This window comes from Oncorhynchus tshawytscha, linkage group LG06 (genome assembly GCF_018296145.1).
Source record: "Oncorhynchus tshawytscha isolate Ot180627B linkage group LG06, Otsh_v2.0, whole genome shotgun sequence".
Lineage (NCBI taxonomy): Eukaryota > Metazoa > Chordata > Actinopteri > Salmoniformes > Salmonidae > Oncorhynchus > Oncorhynchus tshawytscha.
Genome location: NC_056434.1, coordinates 51,527,259 through 51,551,405, shown reverse-complemented (window position 1 = coordinate 51,551,405; position 24,147 = coordinate 51,527,259). Strand labels below are relative to the sequence as shown.

The 24,147-nt window shown below is 45.0% G+C and overlaps 1 protein-coding gene across 15 annotated transcripts in view; it reads left to right on the top strand.

Moving 5' to 3' along the window:
• LOC112252689 (neuronal cell adhesion molecule-like) overlaps positions 1–24,147 on the top strand; it is a 113,183-nt gene that overhangs the window by 44,115 nt on the left and 44,921 nt on the right. For 13 of the 15 annotated variants that reach the window (XM_042323358.1, XM_042323354.1, XM_042323352.1 and 10 more), the window contains exon 2: positions 7,316–7,382. The exons of 1 other annotated variant lie outside the window; for it this stretch is intronic. The gene's annotated coding sequence lies outside the window, so the exon portion shown is untranslated. Of the gene's footprint in view, positions 1–2,737; positions 2,846–7,315; positions 7,383–24,147 lie in introns of those variants that run through there. One more of the 15 variants, XM_042323350.1, reaches the window with a different exon arrangement.

Here is a 24,147-nt window from a genome sequence, read left to right as displayed (position 1 = left end):
AGCACCCAATTTCACAGGAAGGTCAAAAAGATTAATCAAGGACAACAACCACCTGAGCCACTGCCTGTTGACACCGCTATCATCCAGAAGTCGAGGTCAGTACAGGTGCATCAAAGCTGGGACCGAGAGATTGAGAAACAGCTTCTATTTCAAGGCCATCAGACTGCTAAACAGCAAGCACTAACTCAGAGAGGCTGTTGTCTACATTGAGACCCAATCACTGGACAATTTAATAAATGGATCACTAGTCACTTTAAACAATGTCACTTTAATAATTTCACCATATCTTACATTACTCATATCACATGTATATACTGTATCTACTGCACCTTGCCTATGCCGCTCAGCCATCGCTCATCCATATATTTATATATATATTCTCATTCACCCCTTTAGATTTGTGTGTATTAGGTAGTTGTTGGGGAATTGTTAGATTACTTGTTAGATATCACTGCACTGTTGGAACTAGAAGCACAAGCATTTCACTACACTCACATGAACATTTTTATTTTATTTTTATTTCACCTTTATTTATTTAACCAGGTAGGCTAGTTGAGAACAAGTTTTCCTTTGCTACTGCGACCTGGCCAAGATAAAGCGTAGCAATTCGACACATACAACAACACAGTTACACCTGGAATAAACAAAACATACAGTCAAGAATACAGTAGAACAAAAGAAAACAAAAAGTCGATATACAGTGAGTGCAAATGAGGTAAGTTAAGGAAATAAATAGGCCACGGTGGCGAAGTAATTACAATATAGCAATTAGCAACATCTGCTAACCATGTGTATGTGACCAATAACATTGGATTGGATTTGATTTAGTGCCCTACTTTTGACCAGGGCCCATAGCGTTCCATTTGGCATGCGTCCATGGTATACTGCAGATAGCTCTACATTCCAATGCAGGGCATTGGTTTCGGCCATTGGGGCGATGAAAAAGACGGTAGGTTAATGGTTCTATGGGAATATGGTGGAAATGATATGCTGCTAGCAATAACATGCAACAGTGACCAGGTAATGAAGCCATTGGCCATGCTCCCTCAATAGAGACGTGGATTCCCCCCGGCTAGCCACTTTCTTCTATCCAGGCAATATAGCTGTCTCAGAAACAACCTAGAGCACTAAGCTAGGATGAAAGCGAGAGAGAGAGCGAGAGAGAGAGAGAGAGAGATCCACTATCCAGGCAATATAGCTGTCTCACAGCCCAATGTATAACACTGAGCTATAGGAACAACAATGGAGGGAGGGAGAGAGAGAGAGACAGAAAATAGAGGGAATAATCACAGAGTTGTGAGAGAAAAAACTAAGTTAAATGTGCCGCTTGTTCACTTCAGCCCAGACCCCAAAATCCTTGTCCCTGGCTGACAGACAATGACTTTGAGGCAGATTACGTTACATTTTCGCTGCTTTTGTGAAGGGAGGAGTAATATTCTGGGTTGGGGAGGACATAGGATAGTGACTCTGTCAAAGTGATGACTCCCTGCCATTATTGCCTACTGCAACCAGAGCTAACGGACGTCAAAAAGGCTTTTTCAAACCTATTCTTTGAAACGGCGGCAACAATTACCGGGAGGGAGGAGTGGGCAATAAACAGACGTTCATCTAAACCAGCTAGATTAGATGTCATCGGATGGGCCTACTGGTGAGGTGCCTTGAGGCATTTAGCTTTTTCTGTCGTTGAATTCGCAGGTGTTTTTACAGTGTGTTGCAGCAACAGGAGGCTATTTGATGAAGCCGATGACCCCCCCCCCTCTCTGAAGACTGTCTTCAGGTTGGTCGAGTGGATGGTGTTTTCGGTTCTGAACAAACAGGGTAAAAACGCAAACGGACAACGGGACAAAGTTCAAACCAAATGTGTTCAACCCGCTGGGTGCCTCATCTGCCTCGCACTTTTTTTGCACACGATCTAACAATCCTGTGTGTGGCAGGACGAAAGGAGGGGCAACAAGGAGGGGGAACTGCTTATCTGTTTCCCAATGTTGCTGTTGCGCTGTTGTTTTTCCGCTGGCGATTGGCCTCGGAGCGGTTCCTCTTTATTCCCGTCACCGTGATGTGTATCACTGACCTCCTGTTCATCTTACTTAACAGACCCTGTTCCCCCTTTCTCTCACAGTAGCTTTCCATTCACACTGCTCCTATTCCACTTTCATTGAGCCCCCAACATGTTGTACATCAAACGCAGTCAACGTACGTTCTAATAGAGACAGGAATATGTATATTTCAAGTTAGAACCCAACAATGGGAAGGAATGGTTTAGTTTTTCTTGCCTCTGGGCTATTTTCTTTTATCTTGTTGGATGTACTGTTGCATGTGCTTTTACAACTAGTCAGAACAGCGGGAGGGCGGTTGACAGAGCTGTCTGTTGGTTAGAGTTAGAACATGTTTGATATTCAGTGTAGCATAACATTTTCATTGAATTGAATTTGTTTTGCGCGATAAATTCCTGTTTTTTTCCCCAAATGATGTAATGGGCATGTGTGATGTTCCATCCCCCGGAAAAAAATATATTTGGGCTGAAAAAACCCTGCCTCTGAGTGTATTCTGGCCGCGTTCATTTGATACCAGGAAATGTTTAACCCCTATTGTAGAGAGACAAAAGGTTGTCTTAATCCCACTGTGCGGGGAGAGAGGGAGGGAGGGTAGGTCAGGGGAGGCCCGGGCCGGGGGGGAGGGCCGGAGGGAGGGCCAGGGAGAGGTGGCTGTGTATGTGATACAGGCCCCATTTCTCTCACTGTCACTCCAGTAGTGTACACAGCCACTGGGAATATAAAGACCTAACTTTGTTCTCTCACACACACACTGGGGAGATTTGTTCTTGCAGACAGAACCAGAGAGACAGGTAATGTAAACTCTTTTTAAAATTTAATTTAATTTAACTAGGCAAGTCAGTTAAGAACAAATTATTATTTACAATGACGGCCTACCGGAGGAAGAGTGGGTTAACTGCCTTGTTCTGGGGCAGAACGATATATTTTTACCTTCTCAGCTCGGGGGATTCGATCTAGCAACCTTTCGGTTATGTCTCGGGTACTGGCCCGATGCTCTAACGTTGTTGTACATTGTGAAGACTCATTTAGAGTTTGCCTGAGTACATTCCGTACACAATGAGTAAAGTCCATCTGTGGCTTAATGGTTTATTTTCTCTGAAGGCATTTCTCAGTCGGTGTCATGAATATTCTGCTGCATTCCCACAAGCAGCATATAGAAATGTCATGCTTTTTCTGCCAACTCATTATTATTATAATGACGGAGGTTTGTGAGGGGAAACGCTCGGAGCCCTGGCTTATGGAGTCACGTTCCCCTAATGTAAATGCATGAATGGAAGTGTGGCGGATCTAATACTTTTTTTGTCTGCTGCTCCACGCTCTGCTATTCCCTCTCTCTCTCTCGTTGGAAACCCTGGAGTCTGGAATTAAACCCACCGACAGGCTGAGGCTCCAACACACTGCAGTGCTGCAGACAGAAGCTCTCCTCTTTCTCTCTCTCTCTCTCTCTCTCTCTCTCTCTCTCTCTCTCTCTCTCTGCCTCTCTCTCTCTCTCTCTCTCTTTCTCTTTCTCTCTCTCTCTCTTCTCTGTTGTCCCTGATATGAGACACAGCCTTGAGGAAAAACTAACAGAACACTCTCAATTAAGAAATGTGTGGCAGCTCCCTCTCTCTCTCTCTGCCTCTCTCTCGCTCTCTCTCGCTCTCTCTCTATGTCTGTCTCTATCTGCCTGTCTCTCATGCTCTGTCTCTCTTGCTCTGTCTCTCTTTGTGTCTCTCTCTGTCTCTCTCTCTGTCTCTCTTTGTGTCTCTCTCTGTCTCTCTTTGTGTCTCTCTCTCTGCCTGTCTCTCTCTTGCTCTGTCTCTTTCTCTGTCTCTCTCTCTCTCTTTGTCTCTCTCTGTGTCTCACTCTGTCTCTCTGTCTCTCTCGCTCTGTCTCTCTCTCTGTCTCTCTCTGCCTCAGCTTATGGCACTACTCTAACAGCAGTGGACCATGCATTCTCAAGCTGTGGCTTTCTCACCTCACTTATCCAATCAACCCCATGTACTGTAGAGAGAGAGAGAGAGAGAGAGAGAGAGAGAGAGAGAGAGAGAGAGAGAGAGAGAGAGAGAGAGAGAGAGAGAGAGAGAGAGAGAGAGAGAGAACTGGTGTCATAGTTATTGCACTTCTGCAGGTGAACGCATGATGGTGGGAATATGGTATGCGGTTCAGGAATCACAACAGAAGTCTTGAGAGTGAGCGGTGGGGTGCTTTTGGCACATAACGTCTATGATAGAAAAGTGATGTTGTATAGTGCTCTTTTGCAGAGTGATTGCATACTGGTAGGATAATGGCAGAATGCTCATGCAGTTTTTGAGGTTTGATTTAAAATTGGAACAGAGTCAGCATTTGGTGTGTTATTGAGTGGTTTTGGGCATGTGGCTTTCCATATATGTTGGCATAGTTATCGATGGCACGTGGTGATGTGCAGTTCGCCAACGATTCATTATTTTTGAACGGCTCTTTTTATTGACTCGAGAGTAAAACCTTTTTTTTTGAAATGTCAATTTGTTTTTCTGAGTGACCCGTTCATTTTAGATGTTTGTTTAGTGCGGGCCACAATAAGTCCTACAGCAGGATTAATGCACGCTCCTCCAGCTCAGTGGCTCCAGAGACATACTCTGACAACCAACTGTTTGTTACATGCACGCAGAAAAAATAGATTATAAGCATAGGGGAAGAAAAAGACATATTTGGAATTGATCATTGATCACATGGTGCAAGAATGGCTGCAGTTAATTGATTATTGACTGTTAATAATGGACACAGATTTCTAGAACCGAAACATACACACAGCCTCTGCTCGAAAAACTCCAATTTGAGAACAAATCGTTTGGGGGGGGGGGCTGAATTTCGCTAACAACATTGTGCTTATCACCCTCACGGCAGTCAAGCAATGTACTTCGCCACCGTCTGGTCTGGGTTGCTTACAATGTGGCCTATCGAGAAATAATCCTAGTTGTATGCCTAGCAATCAACGAATGTACATGGTTTAAAGCACACCTTTACAAGTCTCAGTCACAAATGACAGCTCCAGTAAGCCCCCTAAGGTTAGAGACTTGTAGAATCAAGACTCTTTGGGGTTCCCGGTTCATTGTTCGCCGGTAGGGGGTCGCAAGCAGAGTGGCTTTCTGACACTTGATGAGGATCCATCAGAAACATGATAACAGTCACCCGTTCATTGTGACACTTTGACTTTTATTAGGAGTTTTATTTAGCTCAGAGATTCAGTCAGATGTTGTCACATGACCGAAGGTAGGCCATTTGTTAACACGAATCCATGATACTCGTAGTCTTGATTTATAAATGGCAGGTTTGTGAGATTGTACCTAACCACAAATAGGCCTCTGTGAAGGCATTTCATACAGCCGAGGAATCTTTCAAAGCATGAATAGAATGTTATGCTCTCACAGTAGGCGCTACTGTAGATGATTGTTTTGAGGTTGGCTGAAGATGTACTGCTTACTTTCCTATTAGCAGTTATCTGTTGGAAATGTGGTCGAACATAGTATGCGGCTGTATCGCCAGGTGGAAACGACGGGGCCCCTGCCGCTCTTATTTAGAACAGTTTCTCCGGTAATCTATACGCTTCTGCTGGAACTACATTTGGTCAGCTTCGTCGATCATTTGGGATATCGATACAAGTGGGTGTCTCGGTGTTTAACGTGACGCAGTTATTTGGAGAAAGGCCCTCGAGTCGGAGAATGACATTCAGCCGTGTAGCAAAGCACATTAGGCTGACAGCCAGCGAGAAAGAGACACAGGCACACAAACACTACCGTTCGAATGTCCTTGTTTTTGAAAGAAAAACAATTTTTTTTGTCCATTAAAATAACATCAAATTGATCAGAAATACAGTGTAGACATTGTTTATGTTGAAATGACTATTGTAGCTGGAAACAACAGATTTTTAAAATGGAATATCTACATAGGCGTACAGAGGCCCATTATCAGCAACCATCACTCCTGTGTTCCAATGGTACGTTGTGTTAGCTAATCCAAGTTTATCATTTTAAATGGCATTTTGCAATTATGTTAGCACAGCTGAAAACTGTTGTTCTGATTAAAGAAGCAATAAAACTGTCCTTCTTTAGACTAGTTGAGGATCTGGAGCATCAGCATTTGTGGGTTCAATTAAAGGCTCAAAATGGCCAGAAACAAAGAACTTTCTTCTGAAACTCATCAGCCTATTCTTGTTCTGAGAAATGAAGGCTATTCCATGCGAGAAATTGCCAAGACACTGAGGGTCTTGTACAGCGCTGTTAACTACTCCCTTCACAGAACAGTGCAAACGGGCTCTAACCAGACTAGAAAGAGGAGTGGGAGGCCCCGGTGCACAACTGAGCAAGAGGACAAGCACTTTAGTGTCTAGTTTTCCATAAAAAATCTGCCGTTTCCAGCTACAATAGTCATTTACAACATTAACAATGTCTACACTGTATTTCTGATCAATGTTATGTTATTTTAATGGACAAAAAATGTACTTATCTTTAAAAAAACAAAGACATTTCTAAGTGACCCCCAACTTTTGAACGGTAGTGTATATGTACACACACACACACACACACACACACACACACACACACACACACACACACACACACACACACGCACTGCTTACCCCTCTCTCCCTCTAGCTCGTTGCCACGGGCTGTAGTGTCCCACTCGTCCGTTTGGATAAGCTGTATATTTCTGAATTAATAAACCTCGTGTGCACATACAGTAGGTACCTCAGATATATCCTCTGCTTTCACTCCCTCCCGAGCATAGTCCGGGTGTTTCAACTCCGTTTCACACTGGGAATATCAATGGAAGTGGAAGCCCGTATCAATGGCTTTTGGGAGATTAGGCTATGCTACGCTGTGTAAAAAGAACGATATTTTCATCAGATCTGGCAGAGATCATAGCAACGTTTCCTCGAGCAACATCCCGGTCTGTAATCTATGGTGTGACCGGGATGGGTTCCAGGACAGATCCAGTGAAAGGGGATTTAGTGGCTTATGGAAATAGAAAAAAGAGAGTACCCCCCCCATGAGACATAGAGAGGTGTCCCCACTGTGTGAAGGAATTACAAAACTGTGTCACAAACATGCATACTGCTGCAAAAACTGTCTCGCTTTGAAACAGCACCCCGAGGATGATTCTAGTCTTGCTAGCCGGGCTCTCAGCGGCTCTGGGAGGAAATTGGTAAAAGCGATGTTCTTTCTGATGGGAAGGAGAACGGTCAAATGCTACGGCATATGAATGCTGAGACATACTGTATCTCAATTTCCCCTGGTTTTCAGATTGAAGAAGAACAGACAGGAGTGTTGAGTCTGGAACAGGAGATTGGAGTGGATCGGGTCTTCTCTGGTAAGTCATGCTACGATACATAGCTACTGTACTTTAGGTCACTGGTGTTCACTGGGTCTTTGTGCTGATATTCCTTCATATCACATTTCATACACAACATCCTCTCTTCCCCAAACCGTTTCATTTCCCTCCAACACATGGCATGTTAACGCCTTGTCCTCAAACTTAAACACGTGTTTCCCATCTATCACTTGGGATGCCTGGGCGGTTTCTGCTCTGAAAAAGACTCCACGTCTGATATTACCAGCATGCGAAATGGAATGCGTGAAGTGGCGCTGTACAATTTAGTGGTCTAGCCTAGGAATGAATCAACGACTGAATGGCTGCCCTCCCATGGCAATGTCATGACTTTCCCTTGCTCGGATGGAATCTGCTCCTTAATTGCAAGATCCGCCTCTAGTGTAGCCTAGCCATTCGCCTAGCTGCAGGCTAAAGGTCATTGCGTGCGTTTGTGATTGGCGCTTGTCCACTAACGCTGTGTGCCAATGTGTCCCACCCTCAAATTGGGGCACGTTTTTGGAGGCGCCACATGGTTTTAGCTTCATGCAGTGTCATATAGAGTGCCCAAATGTGTCTGTTCAGTGCATGGAAAAGCTGATAGTTGTCACGGTAACAAGCCTATCTTTTTGGTCCCTCTTCACCCCCCCATTGAGCTAAGGGAGCATTGGTCTTAAACATGCCACTTTGAGAATAAAGTGTCCCAGTTGTGCTTAAATAATAACGTGTCTCAATAGCACTGTAATGGCACTTCAGAATAAAGTGTTCTGGTGTCTCTTCTATTAACATAAGGTGTCAGAACACATGGATTTCATGCTGAGGGAACATTCCATTTGGAAGTGTGGCGACATGAGACTAAAAGGTGTCATAATGCATTATAACATACTGTAGGTGTCGTAACACATTATAACACTTACTGCAGCAGGCCACAACACGACCCGGAGTAACCTTTGCCCTGTGTACGAAAGCAGTCGGTGCTGAACCTAGCGCTGTGATGATGACAATGCCGTTCCTGTTATAAGGTCCTGTTGAAGTGATAGTACATTGCCTTTAAGAGGAGGGGACATGAAGTCAGTGTGTTTAGTGGACTGTGAAGGATCCTACCTCCCACCTCGGTCGTTCCACCTACTGCCCCACAAACATCAGTGCAGGCGGACACTGCAGCGAGATCCATTAGATGCTGCACAGCTGAGAGAGAGAGAGAGAGAGGAGGGAGGGGGGGAGGGAGGGAGGGAGGGAGGGAGGGGGGAAGGGAGTGGGTAGAGAAGGAGGGCGTTAGAGCCAGGGAGATGGAAGGGGAGAGAGGGGGGTAGAGAAGGAGGGCGTTAGAGCCAGGGAGATGGAAGGGGAGAGAGGGGGGGGTAGAGAAGGAGGGCGTTAGAGCCAGGGAGATGGAAGGGGAGAGGGGGGGTAGAGAAGGAGGGCGTTAGAGCCAGGGAGATGGAAGGGGAGAGAGGGGGGTAGAGAAGGAGGGCGTTAGAGCCAGGGAGATGGAAGGGGAGAGAGGGGGGGTAGAGAAGGAGGGCGTTAGAGCCAGGGAGATGGAAGGGGAGAGAGGGGGGTAGAGAAGGAGGGCGTTAGAGCCAGGGATATGGAAGGGAGAGAGAGGGGGGTAGAGAAGGAGGGCGTTAGAGCCAGGGAGATGGAATGGGAGAGAGATGTAAAGGGAAACTGACATGTAAAGGAACACTGACATCTCTGAGCTCATCTAGGCACTCACAGCTCACATTTGGATGACAAACACCAACCCCACAGTCACACACATTCCCTCGCTCCTCTCACTCTTTACCTCTCTGTCTGTCTCTTCCTCTCTCTGTTTGTTAATCTCTCTTGACTCACTCTCTCTGTCTTTCCATTGCTCGCTCTCTCTCTACCCCCCCTCTCTCTACCCCCTATCTGTCTCTCTCTCTCTCTCTCTACCCCCCTCTCTACCCCCTATCTGTCTCTCTCTCTCTCTCTCTACCCCCTGTCTCTCTCTCTCACACTCTCTGTCTCTCTATCTCTCGCTCACTCTCTTTCTCTCTGCCGCTTGTTGTGTATGTGTTGTTCAATACCGCTGTGTGTTCCAGGCAAGAGAGGCTGAGTCTACACTTTTGAATCTCCACCCCGGCATAGAGAGAGAGAGAGAGGGGGCCAGAGAGAGGAGAGAGTGAGAGAGACAAAGAGAGAGGGCTACAGAGAGAGGCTCAGTTTGAAACACACTGAGGTGTGAACCAACGGGTCTTTGTGAGCGGCCGTATTCAGGACAGAGGGACGAATATGGCCGATGCAGAGGTTTCTATTCACGTCACCCAGGCTCTCTTTCACAGAGTTCCCTGGCTTGCTTCCGGAGAGCTTGTTGGTATTGTTGCTTGTGTTTTGTAGGTTTTGGTGTCAGCTGGCAGAGACAGGGGGTGGGGGGTGAAAGCTGAGGGAAGATCCACCCAGAATGAAGAGTCATTGCTGCAGTTCAGATAAACACACATGGATAGGTGTGTAAATGACACAATCTTTTTCATAGTGTTGGATTTTTCTTATGTCACATACACGAGACAATCAAATCAATGTATATTGTTGTTCTGATGAATAACCCACTTAACTACACTATGGCAGCCTCCTACACTCAAAACAGTGCACTAGGTTCAAAATAACCAAAGCGCAAATATAAGATGTCGCCATGAACCCCCCCCCATGAACTGTCCCTCCCTCCCTGCCACCCAAGCTGCTACAGTCATCTGCCAAAGTGTGCTGGTGCCTGGTGTAATGGATTAGCCTCTCCCTGTGAGTCGAGCAGCAGGTAGCTTTCCCCAGTGGAGAAAGCAATGAGATTAACCAGCATCAGGTCTAGGATCAGCTGTAACACAGATCTAGGGTATGCCTCACATACACACAGAAACCTCTCAGCTGTTCTAGGGTCAGCTCTAGCGCAGATGGGGGCCTCAAGGACACCAGTGACTTCAGACAGATACACAGACTAGAGCACATCTCTCTGACCTTTCTCTGACCTCTCTTCTTGTTGAAGCATCTGGCTGTGTCCTGAAGAGACAGGGATAGAGAGAGTGAGAGAGAGAGAACTCTCCAAGGGGGGCACTCTCCTCTGGCCTGTGTGGTTGTGTGTGATACATGTATAGCTGAGCTGGCCTGACACACTGGTGGACAGATGGACAGATGGAGAGGAAGAGGAGTTGCCAGTCTATATCTGGCTCTCCCTCTCCATCTCCATCTCATCACTGTGTCTCTCCCTCACTTCCCTCCCCCCTCCTTCTCTTTCCCCGTCTCCGTCTCCCTCTCTCCATCAATCTCCGTCTCCCTCTCTATCACTCCTTTCCTCTGCTTCTATCCTTTCATTTATAATCCATATATCCACCTTAAGCACAGGGACAAAACGTCCTTCTATACAAACACCACAAGGTCCTATTGGATGGATGGTCTCAGTCGGACAAATTCAAACCGTGTCCAGTAATTCAGAGTATGTACGTATCTGGACAGAGAGGATTGTCCTCACACGGTCCACTGGCCTGGTGTGTTATGCCGTGATCTATCTATTTGGAAGTGTGCAGGGCTGACTGAGAATTGCAATGATTTATGTGGTCGATACGTCTGGGTCATGGTCCCAAGGCCAAGTCTATCTGCTCATCAATATAAACCACATGCTTCATAGTGCTAGGTGTTGCAGAATACAAATAGCCGCATTTTGATGTAACCCCATAGAGTGGCGGACTTACCATTAGGCAGAAGAGGCAATTGCCTCTGGCCTCACATCATCAAGTGGCCTCGTGAGCAGGGCATAACTAAATAAAATAGTACTACCAATCAAATGCATAAAATAATATTAATTTATCTGCTCCGCTCGCTTTTTTTCAAGCGATATGAATGCAAACGTGACTTTCATTTCAATTAACCTGCAGCAATGAGGCACATTCAGAGCCAGCAGCAATGAGGAATGTTCAGAGCCAGCAGCAATGAGGCACGTTCAGAGCCAGCAGCAATGAGGCACGTTCAGAGCCAGCAGCAATGAGGCACATTCAGAGCCAGCAGCAATGAGGCACATTCAGAGCCAGCAGCAATGAGGAATGTTCAGAGCCAGCAGCAATGAGGAATGTTCAGAGCCAGCAGCAATGAGGCACGTTCAGAGCCAGCAGCAATGAGGAATGTTCAGAGCCAGCAGCAATGAGGCACGTTCAGAGCCAGCAGCAATGAGGAATGTTCAGAGCCAGCAGCAATGAGGAATGTTCAGAGCCAGCAGCAATGAGGAATGTTCAGAGCCAGCAGCAATGAGGAATGTTCAGAGCCAGCAGCAATGAGGAATGTTCAGAGCCAGCAGCAATGAGGAATGTTCAGAGCCAGCAGCAATGAGGAATGTTCAGAGCCAGCAGCAATGAGGAATGTTCAGAGCCAGCAGCAATGAGGCACATTCAGAGCCAGCAGCAATGAGGCACATTCAGAGCCAGCAGCAATGAGGAATGTTCAGAGCCAGCAGCAATGAGGAATGTTCAGAGCCAGCAGCAATGAGGAATGTTCAGAGCCAGCAGCAATGAGGAATGTTCAGAGCCAGCAGCAATGAGGAATGTTCAGAGCCAGCAGCAATGAGGAATGTTCAGAGCCAGCAGCAATGAGGAATGTTCAGAGCCAGCAGCAATGAGGAATGTTCAGAGCCAGCAGCAATGAGGAATGTTCAGAGCCAGCAGCAATGAGGCACATTCAGAGCCAGCAGCAATGAGGCACATTCAGAGCCAGCAGCAATGAGGCACATTCAGAGCCAGCAGCAATGAGGAATGTTCAGAGCCAGCAGCAATGAGGAATGTTCAGAGCCAGCAGCAATGAGGAATGTTCAGAGCCAGCAGCAATGAGGCACATTCAGAGCCAGCAGCAATGAGGCACATTCAGAGCCAGCAGCAATGAGGAATGTTCAGAGCCAGCAGCAATGAGGAATGTTCAGAGCCAGCAGCAATGAGGAATGTTCAGAGCCAGCAGCAATGAGGCACGTTCAGAGCCAGCAGCAATGAGGAATGTTCAGAGCCAGCAGCAATGAGGCACGTTCAGAGCCAGCAGCAATGAGGAATGTTCAGAGCCAGCAGCAATGAGGAATGTTCAGAGCCAGCAGCAATGAGGAACGTTCAGAGCCAGCAGCAATGAGGAATGTTCAGAGCCAGCAGCAATGAGGAATGTTCAGAGCCAGCAGCAATGAGGAATGTTCAGAGCCAGCAGCAATGAGGAATGTTCAGAGCCAGCAGCAATGAGGAATGTTCAGAGCCAGCAGCAATGAGGAATGTTCAGAGCGGGTCAGAGAAAAGGAAAACAAAGAAGATATCATTTTAACGGAACAATGAGTTAACACATTTCTTTATTAAAAAGAGGCAGAGGCAAAGGTACCATGACACAAGGCGAGACCCAAATGCAGACACAGGAGGCAGATGTTCGGAGTCTTACAATGTTTATTCATCCAAAGAGGTCGGCAAGAGAATGGTCGTGGACAGGCAAAAAGGTCAATACCAGATCATAGGTGGTACAGATTGGCAGACAGGCTCGTGGTCAAGGCAGGCAGAATGGTCAGGCAGGTGGGTACAAAGTCCAGAAACAGGCAAGGGTCAAAACCGGGAGGATTAGAAAAGGAGAATGCAAAAAGCAGGAGAACGGAAAAACCGCTGGTTGACTTGGAAACATACAAGACAAACTGGCACAGAGAGACAGGAAACACAGGGATAAATACACTGGGGAAAATAAGTGACACCTGGAGGGGGTGGAGACAATCACAGGAACAGGTGAAACAGATCAGGGCGTGACACACAGTATGTATATGTACCCCGTGTATCTGATGCTGTCTGGCAGGAGAGACTATGGGCATGTCACGGGCTACATAGTAAAACAGGAGGCACTGTTTCGCTTGCTCGTTTCAGGAAAGTTGTTCGGACGCCGGAATTATTTTGGATGAAGTTGTGTAGTCCTGTAGGTAACCGACTTTTGAAGTGATTTCTTTGACAGTCACATGGAAACATCATGTCTGGATGTGTTCACGGTAGTGCTGAGCGATTAGTACTTTTTTTTTAGGTCGGTTCGGCTTGGGTTTGAATATAAAAAAATTAAACAATAATTTTTTTGACATTAAATGCGCTATGCGTTGTGTGGGTTGAATGCTGTAACAATATAGAATAAAATACTAATAAAAGTCCCATGACGGGAATGACTGCCGGTTACTGCTCATTATCCATCACTTATTCACATTACTTGACTGTAGCCCTTTCCTGCTGTCAAATGACCTACCGGCCTCATGGGTGGAATGTTATTCAGATTTTTTCCCCCCTTATTTCAGAATTAATAAACATAAAATAAATAATAAATGACGAAAATCTGGTGTTTCCATGTCAAACGGTTGTGTTATATTTCAGTCTTCTGTGATGGACAGAAAGTGTAATGTTGGGACGCGAACTCAGAATTGAAAAACATTTCAACTCTATATCAAACTACAACTCCCTACTATATCACACAGTTCGGGCATGATCAGTTTTATCTCTAGAGAAACTGCAGCTGCAATGTGCACATTGAGCTCACAGAAATAAACCGAATGAAATGGAATTCAAATAGCTGAACCCAAGTCGTCAATTCATTGCTTAAAAAAACACAAAAATAACCAACATTTTGGGTTAATTGCTCAGCACTAGTTCATGGCACATTAAAATGTTATATTTTGGCTTTACTATTAAAACGCATAAAAAATGTGGCGGACTGGCCTCTAAATCACTAAGTCCACTGCATCTTTGTAAACGTGTGTGTGTGTGTGTATTTGTGCGTGCCTAGATCTCTGCAGACTCATATTGAGAAATCACCTTTAGCCTCCAGAGTGATTCTCCCCCAAGAAATTGGCTGCCTAATGCAATCTGAGACTGAGAGCTTACAGACATATAGTTACACTTTATCTCACTTTATATCAGGGATTTGTATCACCAGTTGAGATGTCATTTATTTTTGCATTGCCCGTACTGTGACCTGTGTGTAAATGCATTCATTCATCCTTCGTATCCACCATAGTGAGTAGAATTGACTTTGGAGGTGGGGATGTCCATGGTCTGACTCTACGCTACAAATATTTATGCTCCTGTCATTCCCCCTGTCTGGTGTTTAAGGACAGTGGAATGACCCTGGCCTAAGCATTAAGCCCCTGGATGGGTGGCACACAAACCAGTGGTGGCTGATGACATAAAAAGTTGGAGGGGGTCGGGTATAGAGGTCATTAGATAGACACAGACCCAGGATGCCCAGCTGGGTGGCTAACCCTTTAATGCTGCCCTCTGCCCTCTGTCGGCCTGTTCAGAGTGGTTCCGAGCACCAGGGGCCATGCTGGCTTCACCCACCCATTACTGTGTACAGTACACCACTCAGACAGACCTCTCCCTTGAATTAGCGCCCACTTCCTATCCGAATCCCAATCCCTGTCAACACTGACTGGAACACTGTTATTAGTTTGGTATTTTAAAAATGTGGCAAAGCAATTAACTTTTTGTCCTGAATACAACGTTTTATGTTTGGGGCAAATCCCAATACAACACATTACTGAGTACCACTCTCCATATTTTCATGCATAGTGGTGGCTGCATCATGTTATGAGTATGCTTGTAATCAGGGGGAGTGGGGAGTTTTTCAGAATAAAAATGAAACAGAATGGAGCTAAAAATGAAACAGAATGGAGCTAAGCACAGGAAAAATCCTAGAGGAAAACTTTGTTCAGTCAGCTCTCTACCAGACACAGGTAGATTCATTCACCTTTCAGAAGGACAATAACCTAAAACACGAGGCCAAATCTACGCCGGTGTTGCTTACCAAGAACAAAGTGCGTGTTCCTGAAAGTGCGTGTTTTAACTTAAATTTACATTCAAATCTTTGGCAAGACCTGAAAATCTATCCATGATCAACAACCAATTTGACAGAGCTTGAAGAATTTTGAAAAGAATGATGGGCATTCTTGGAGGCAATTTGAGGTAGGTTGTATGATCACACCGGTAATAGATCTGTTGTTGCATTACTTATGAAGCACAGCTGAGTGAGCATACATTTACTTTTTATTTTAATTTTACTGGGCTGATGGTGCCTGCATCTGATGGTCAGTCTCAGCAGAGGGAGAGAACAGCAGACTGAGGGTCCGCTTCTCAACATCCCTCCACTCTCTCTTTCCTCCATTGACACTGACCAAAAATGGACACCGTCTTCCAGCTGATTGCGAAACTCGAGGCGAAATGCATTATTTCTGCCTCATGCACAAATTCATGTTGTTACTCCTATGAAGAGAGAAAGTGAAATATTCCTCGATATTAACCAGTTGCGACGAGCAAACCCGGATCCGGGAGCGTAATCATAGCCTCAAACGAATTAGCATAACGCAGTGGACATAAATACCCCTAGAAACTTTTCCTATTCATGAAAATCACAAATGAAATGAAATAAATATATTCAAACACAAGCTTAGCCTTTTGTTAACAACACTGTCATCTCAGATTTTCAAAATATGCGTTACAGCCAACGCTAGACAAGCATTTGTGTAAGTTTATCAAGGCATAATGCTATGCTAGGCTCTGCTGGCAGCAGGCAACATTTTCACGAAAATAAGAAAAGCAACCAAATTAAATCATTTACCTTTGAAGAACTTCGGATGCTTTCACTCAGGAGACTCCCAGTTAGATAGCAAATGTTCCCTTTTTTCCAAAAATATTATTTTTGGAGGCGAAAAAGCTCCCGTTTCTTCACCATTGCTTGGCTGAGAATTCGACCGAAAAATGCTACAACTATAACGCCAAACTTTTTTCGAAATTAGCTACATAATATCGACAGAAACACGGCAAACGTTGTTTAGGATCCATCCTCAAGGTGTTTTTAACAAATATATTCGATAATATATCCGTCGAGGCAGTTGGTTTCTCATAAGAAGCGATTGGAAAAATGGCTACCTCAGTATTTTATGCAAGGTTTTCTGCAGGAGACACCATGTGACCACATGCCATATATGGTCCCTTACAGCCATTCTTCAAGGGAAATGCCTAAAAAGACGTCACAATGCTGTAGACACCTTGGGGAAAACGTGGAAAACGTAAGCTCATTCGTAGCTCATTCACAGCCATATAAGGAGTCATTGGCATGAGGCGGTTTCAAAAAATGTGGCACTTCCTGGTTGGATTTTTATCTGGGTTTCGCCTGTAACATCAGTTCTGTGGCACTCACAGACAATATCTTTGCAGTTTTGGAAACGTCAGAGTGTCCTCTTTCCAAAGCTGTCAATTATATGCATAGTCGAGCATCTTTTCTTGACAAAATATCTTGTTTAAACGTTTTTCATCCAAAAATGAAAATAGCGCCCCCTAAATCCAACTGGTTAAAAAAGATCCAAGCCGCTAATAATAACAACAACGCAACCTTATAGATACATTTTTCTCCTCATTCATTACTGCTGCAGTGCTTGTTGCAGCGCTGAGTGGAAATAGGAAGAATGTGCATTTTATGGCTGATAAAAGTGTTGAATACAAAGTGTTGACAGTGCTGAGTAAGAACATAAACATGAACTCACTCATAAAAACAGCAGCTCTTTGCTGTGTTCGTTGACAGTCCCTCTCTAGTCATGGTTTTAAACATTTTCGAAATCTCACAGTATCAACTTTGCTGTAGCTTTCTTTTATGCCTGTTACGTTACTTCAGACACGGTCATCTGAGACATCTGATTGGCCAGCGGTAGGCCTAGTGTAAAATGCACTTGATTTGCTCTACCGGCCCGCCGGGAAGGCAGAATTTGTACTTTCAGACAGATGAAATGGTTCAAAATGGCAACAGTTGGCCGACTCGGGGGCAGCTGAATCGGGTGCACCTACCGCCAACAGCCTGAGATGAATAAAATAAAATAGGAACACAAGGCTTTATCGTTGTTTTTTTTAACAGAAATGTTTGGTGATCGACTAGGAATGTCTTGGAGACCGACCAGTCGATTTTACGATCGACCGTTTGGTGACCACTGCTCTAGAAAGTTGAGCGAAGTTCAATCTCGTGCGTCTCTCTGTGGGCTGATATTTCTGCCAAAATGTTACTTAATAAAGTAAAGTAGGTAGAGTGCTCAGGACCACTGCCGTATGTCTCAGTTCTATGCACGGAAATCGAGGGTCATAGGCACCAAATAGAAGAACTATCTGCTCTGGTCCAATAAGTCGTTTTAGTTTTCTGTTACCAAACCTTTACACTGTGTGCCGTAATGAACACAACTCAGAGGTGAACAGGTGAAGCTTTCATCTCGGAAACATTCTGTTGAGTAGCGGCGCGTTTATGAGCGCGTCCGATGCAGATCAGGGGAGACGGGGGCTGTACGTTCAGTCGCTAATACATGTAGCAGTCAGAGCTGATATCCTTGGAACAGTTCAGAACTGCCCCTGATTACAGCTATTAGAACACATTAGATAACATTTCAATCAAGCACACCACAAGGGAAAACATTATGTTCACTCTAAGCCTTGGTTTTTAGAAGCCAGCAAGGCGTCTTTCAGCAGACCTGGGTTCAAATACTATTTGAAATCATTTCCAATTGCTTTTGGAGCATTTGCTTTAGCCTGCCTGGAATGACAAATGGATGGGGTTTTTGCCATTTTTCCACTATCCTATTGGTTAGATTGCGCCAGGCAAGCTCAACCAAGCCCAGATAAAGGATATTCTATATTCTAATATTATTCTATTCTATTATTTTGAGTACTTTATGAACACAGGTCTGCCAACCCAACTGGGGGTTCTTTTAATCACTAGCATTCTTCCTTTAATTTCTCCAAAGTATTTCTGTAATGAAATGAGGTCACAGCGAAGTAATAAGAACATCCAATTCGCTTAGTGAAGAGAGATCGCTATCTCACAGTTATTTTGTTCTCCGTAAAATATCATGCATTACTCAGCCTCTAATAGTTAATTAGATCGATTCCCATCAAATGATATTTTAGTAGAAAAATTGAAAATAAGAGAGAGAGGAGAGAAGAGAGTGAAGAGATGGGGAGAGAGAGAGAGAGAGAGAGAGAGAGGAGAAAGTGAAGAGAGAGGAGTGAAGAGAGAGAGGAGTGAAGAGAGAGGAGAGAGTGAAGAGAGAGGAGAGAGGAGAACGTGAAGAGAGAGAGGAGTGAAGAGAGAGGAGAGTGAAGAGAGAGGAGAGAGTGAAGAGAGAGGAGAGAGAAGAAAGTGAAGAGAGAGAAGAGAGGAAGGAGAGTGAAGAGAGAGGAGAAAGTGAAGTGAGAGAGAGAGAAGAGAGTGAAGAGAGAGGAGAAAGTGAAGAGAGAGAGAGAGGGAGGAGAGTGAAGAGAGAGAGAGAGGAGAGTGAAGAGAGAGGAGAGTGAGAGAGAGGAGAAAGTGAAGAGAGAGAAGAGAGGGAGGAGAGTGAAGAGAGAGGAGAGTGAAGAGAGAGGAGAGAGAAGAAAGTGAAGAGAGAGAAGAGAGGAAGGAGAGTGAAGAGAGAGGAGAGAGTGAAGTGAGAGGAGAGAGAAGAGAGTGAAGAGAGAGGAGAAAGTGAAGAGAGAGAAGAGAGGGAGGAGAGTGAAGAGAGAGGAGAGAGGGAGGAGAGTGAAGAGAGAGGAGAGTGAAGAGAGAGAAGAGAGGGAGGAGAGTGAAGAGAGAGGAGAGAGGGAGGAGAGTGAGAGAGAGGAGAGTGAAGAGAGAGAAGAGAGGGAGGAGAGTGAGAGAGAGAGAGAGGGAGGAGAGTGAAGAGAGAGGAGAGTGAAGAGAGAGGAGAAAGTGAAAGAGAGAAGAGAGGGAGGAGAGTGAAGAGAGGAGAGTGAAGAGAGAGGAGAAAGTGAAGAGAGAGAAGAGAGTGAAGAGAGAGGAGAGAGCGAAGAGAGGGAGGAGAGAGAGAAGAGAGTGAAGAGAGAAGAGAGTGAAGAGAGAGGAGAGAGTGAAGAGAGAGGAGAGTGAAGAGAGAGGAGAGTGAAGAGAGAGGAGAGCGTGAAGAGAGGAGAATGAAGAGAGAGAGGAAAAAATGGAGAGGGAGGAGAGAGAAGAGAGTGAAGAGAGAGGAGAGTGAAGAGAGAGAGGAAAAAGTGAAGAGAGGGAGGAGAGAGAGAAGAGAGTGAAGAGAGAGGAGAGTGAAGAGAGAGAGGAAAAAGTGAAGAGAGGGAGGAGAGAGAGAAGAGAGTGAAGAGATAGGAGAGAGAAGAGAGAGGGGAGTGAAGGAGAGTGAAGAGAGAGAGAGAAGAGAGGGAAGAGAGAGAAGAGATAGGAGAGAGAAGAGAGTGAAAGAAGAGAGAGAAAGTAGAAAGAGAGCAAACAGAGAGCAACTGAGTATTCAGGACACAAGATCTATCTGTCAACCCTCTAATTCAAATACAGTAGTAGTTAGTTGACTCAGGACTATCTTTGAGGAATTGTTGCTTTCTTTGGGACTTTGGTTGTTGTTTGTTGAACTTAGCATATGAAAACCTGAATGGTGGACTAGAGTTGCGATAGCTCAGGCCAGTGTGAGGACAGCTCATTGAGACAGGGCTGAAAGTGTGTGTTTGAACTAGGAGGCACCAGGCTGCACATTATTATTTTCACATTACTCTTCATTTCTTCACGTTCTGGGTTTCACTTGATGTAATCATCTCTGGGGAAATCTCTGGGACCCATGCTCCATACCAAATATATTAATAACCTGAAATGTATCCTACGCTACTCTCTGATTTATTACCTGTTTGGTCAAATGGTTTTGTCTACAGTCTCTAAATTGCATCATTAATAATGCTGTGGATATACAGTAGGTGGTATGCAGAAAGGTAGATTACCCTCAAAACTCAAAATCATTTAACATAACAAATGTCTCTATGGAATTGTCATACATTTCTATCAACTACTACTGAAAACATGTACAATGAGTAATAAACATATTTGCTACCTTCTAAGTTTCTCTTTTTTCTTAGGGGGCTTTCACACCAAATTGGTTTGGTGCGTTTTTTCCCCCCCGAACTCTGGTCTCTCTTTACCCCCTTAGTTCGGGTCACTTGAACATTTGAACACTCTATTCACACTCGGGAGCACACGAAACAACAAATTGTGGTTCACACAAAAAGGGCGTTCTCGGTCCGATTCAAGAGCCAGCGTCATAACTTGAGATCTCGGAAACATTCTGTTGAGTAGCGGCGCGTTTATGAGCGCATCCGATGCAGATTAGGGGAGACGGGGGCTGTACGCTCAGTCGCTAATACATGTAGCAGTCAGAGCTGATATCCTTGGAACAGTTCAGAACTGCCCCTGATTACAGCTATTAGAACACATTAGATAACATTTCAATCAAGCACACCACGAGGGAAAACATTATGTTCACTCTAAGCCTTGGTTTTTAGAAGCCAGCAAGGCGTCTTTCAGCAGAGCTGGGTTCAAATACTATTTGAAATCATTTCCAATTGATTTTGGAGCGTTTGCGTTAGCCTGCCTGGAATGACAAATGGATGGGGTTTTGTCATTTTGCCCCTGTCCCATTGGTTCCATTGTGTTTAACCCCTTCGTTCGGTTCATTTGAACTGGTGTGAACATTCTATCTGCACTCGGGAGTGCACCAAACAATGAACCGTGGTTCGCTTTAAAAGGGCGTTCTCGGTCCAGATTCAATTCTTACAGCGGTGCGGTCCGCTGCAGGTGAGAACGCAGTCCGGACCAAATAAAGGAGAAGAACCAGCATCATAGCTTGAGATTTCTGAAACATTTTGTGTGTAGCAGTGCATGTCTGCATGTTACGGGAGACGGGGCTGTACCGGGGATATATAGGCTACTGAATATGGTCTATTCACTTCACAGTTAGAGCAGCTTTATGCGTGGCTTCCTCATGTATGCTGTTGGCGAAAGTGAAGATTGGGACACACAAGGGATGTTTCATGATGATCATGAATGGACTTAACAAATGACTTGACTTCCAATAAGCAAATGACTTGCGTGGACATGTGGTTCTGTTTCTGAATTGGCTTTTTTTGAAACCACACTGGACCAAATGAAAAAACATACAATGTAACAAATAGTGTCATTCTGATTCGAACTATACCTCAAAACCGTGTGCGAAAACGCCCTTCGTTTTTTCCCTCTGCTTTTCTTAGACAAGATTTTTTTGGGGGGGGGAAGTTAACACTGAGTGATTCTCCCACCAGAAAACAGCATAATTAGATTTTCTCACACTTTGAAAGGAGCATTGTTTGTGGCCTCCCTGTCTGAGAGTGGATGGGTCGTTGCGTTTGGAGAGCAACGGAGGGGAAATGATTTGTATTCACCTGCTCTGTCTAAATGGGGCCGAGGAAAGACCCGAGAGGAAGGGGAACAAGTTTGGCTACATTGGTGGTTCTATAAGTGATAGTGGATTACTTTGACATCCACACACACACACTGATGATCAGTTGTAGTCTCGGTCAATCAGTAGACAGCCTACCTTCCGCGTCGTCGTGGAAGGAATTAGAACTTCGGTATACATGAATGGAATCATAAGAACTAGCTTGTTTTAGACAGGACGAGCTAAGCTCCGGTGTACATCAGGGTTCCTGAACTGATGGCCCGCGGGGGATTTTATTTGGCCGTACCAAGTTTTCTAAGCAAAAAAAAAAGAACACATTATTATATATTTTTTTAAAAATGTATTGTTGGGACATAAAAGGCTGTAGAAATACCAGCAAATCAGCTCCGAGTGATTTTAAATGGTGGAAAACCTTTCCAAACTATTCCCAAGCATAACAGAGAGATATACACGTACATGTATGTGATCGTATACAAATGTAAGCAATGTTTGAAATGATTATGTTTTAGTCAATTGTTATATCTGTTTGGGCATTCTGCAGTCAATTTGCAGTATTACAAATGATTTGTAATTATGTTCCAGCCCCCCTGACCATCCGCCCAAGAAAAAAAATTGGCCCACGGCTGAATCCAGTTGATGGTCTCCGGTGTACATAACGAGGTGTATGCATGTGTCCACCAGAAAGCTCACAGGTGAAGAGCCATGAAACATATGTGTTCGCTCTTTTGAATCTAAGTGAATCTATTGTGTGCAGTATTTTACAGCAGTACGTTCAATGCACTTTCCTCTCATTTCCGTGTTCACAGGTTGAACCTCCGATCTAAAGGTGGGACGTATGAAACACGTGTTCTTTCATCCGCCACACATCCCGACTCACTAGAACGAATCCCTTCCTCTCCATCTTCTTTCTTTTCTCTGTCCGCTCTCCATGTTTATTGCCTCGGCTCGGTCCTGCAACTCAATTCTTTGTGCTAGACGGTACGCAAAGAAGACAAAGTGGGACAGAGTTTTAGGGGTAATGAGGAAAGTAACTCCCCATACAGTGTTATATATAGGACCTGGACTGGAGACGCGCGCGCACACACACACACACACACACACACACACACACACACACACACACACACACACACACACACACACACACACACACACACACACACGTACACACACACACACGTATACACACACACACACACGTACGCACACACACACACACACACACACACACACACACACACACACACACACACACACACACACACACACACACACACACACACACACACACACACACGTATGCACACACACACACACACACACACACACACACACACACACACACACACGTAGACACACACACACGTACGCACACACACACACACACACACACACACACTGGCCTGGGCCAAGCGGTGTAGGGAAGCCTATAGAAAACAATGGAAGGGTTTGAGAGCTCCGTAGCCCCTCTGAGGAGCCTTTGATTACTTGTCCTGGCTCTGGGATGTGAGATGGGACCCAGTGGTAGCCTGATCTTTTGAAGTGGGAGCCGGGTATGAGCTGTGGGTTCAGGGAGGGGGCGAGAGGCTGGATTGGGGTGTAAGTATGTAGAGGCTAGTGTGTGGCTGAGGAGCTGAGTTGGGGAGGTAGGAGGGCCCTATTGTAGAGGAGCTCAATGAATGTGGAGGTGGAAAGCCTACTCAACAACACCGGGTCTATCTTCACCTCCATTTTATCCTCCCAACCCCACCACCTGCCACTCAACACATTTTCTCACCAAACTTTCCCACAGGCAATAGTAACATATTCTGGTACCTCGTAGTGATCGATAGCTGGATTGTCCTAAAGACAGCCCTGTTGGTATTCAGACTGAACACTTGTTCTATTGATACATTGTGATATTGTGAATAGCAGCAGGCAAAACATGTTCCAGGAACTGATAGCAGATTGTGCTAGAGCCTTAAAGTTTGTTTCCACAGTATGTGAAATTGTGAAGCAGATTGTGCTGGACTAATACACCACAACAACCCAGTGCATAGTGAACAGGCCCGAATGACCCAGTGCTGACCATCAGCAGATTATAAAAGCAGCAGTTAAAATAATGCTCTTTGATACAGGACTGCACTGGAAGGTCCAAGCTACGTTATGTTAACCGTTGACTCGCAGCACACAGCAGCCATCAAGAATGTAATTCACACACAACCTACAAAATAGCGGATTTACTACCGACAATGGGGATAAGAAAAATGGGATCATAGCAATTGCTATGATACAAAGAAAAATGAGAAATAGGAACTGCTATGAAGCCTATGATGCATAACATCATGGAAGGCAATCAGCGTGTGACAAAATAGTCCGGACAAAATGGAAATTGGTATCATACATAACATCCTCATTGAAGGTTGTCATTGTGTATCTAAGACCACTAGGACCTCTGCTTCCTCCTCTCTGTCTCTGTCATAAACCTAAGCTTAAACCAGACTCCCCATATTGGCTCCCTTCCCGAGAGGCTTCCACCCATCAGAGAATAAGCCGCCGCTG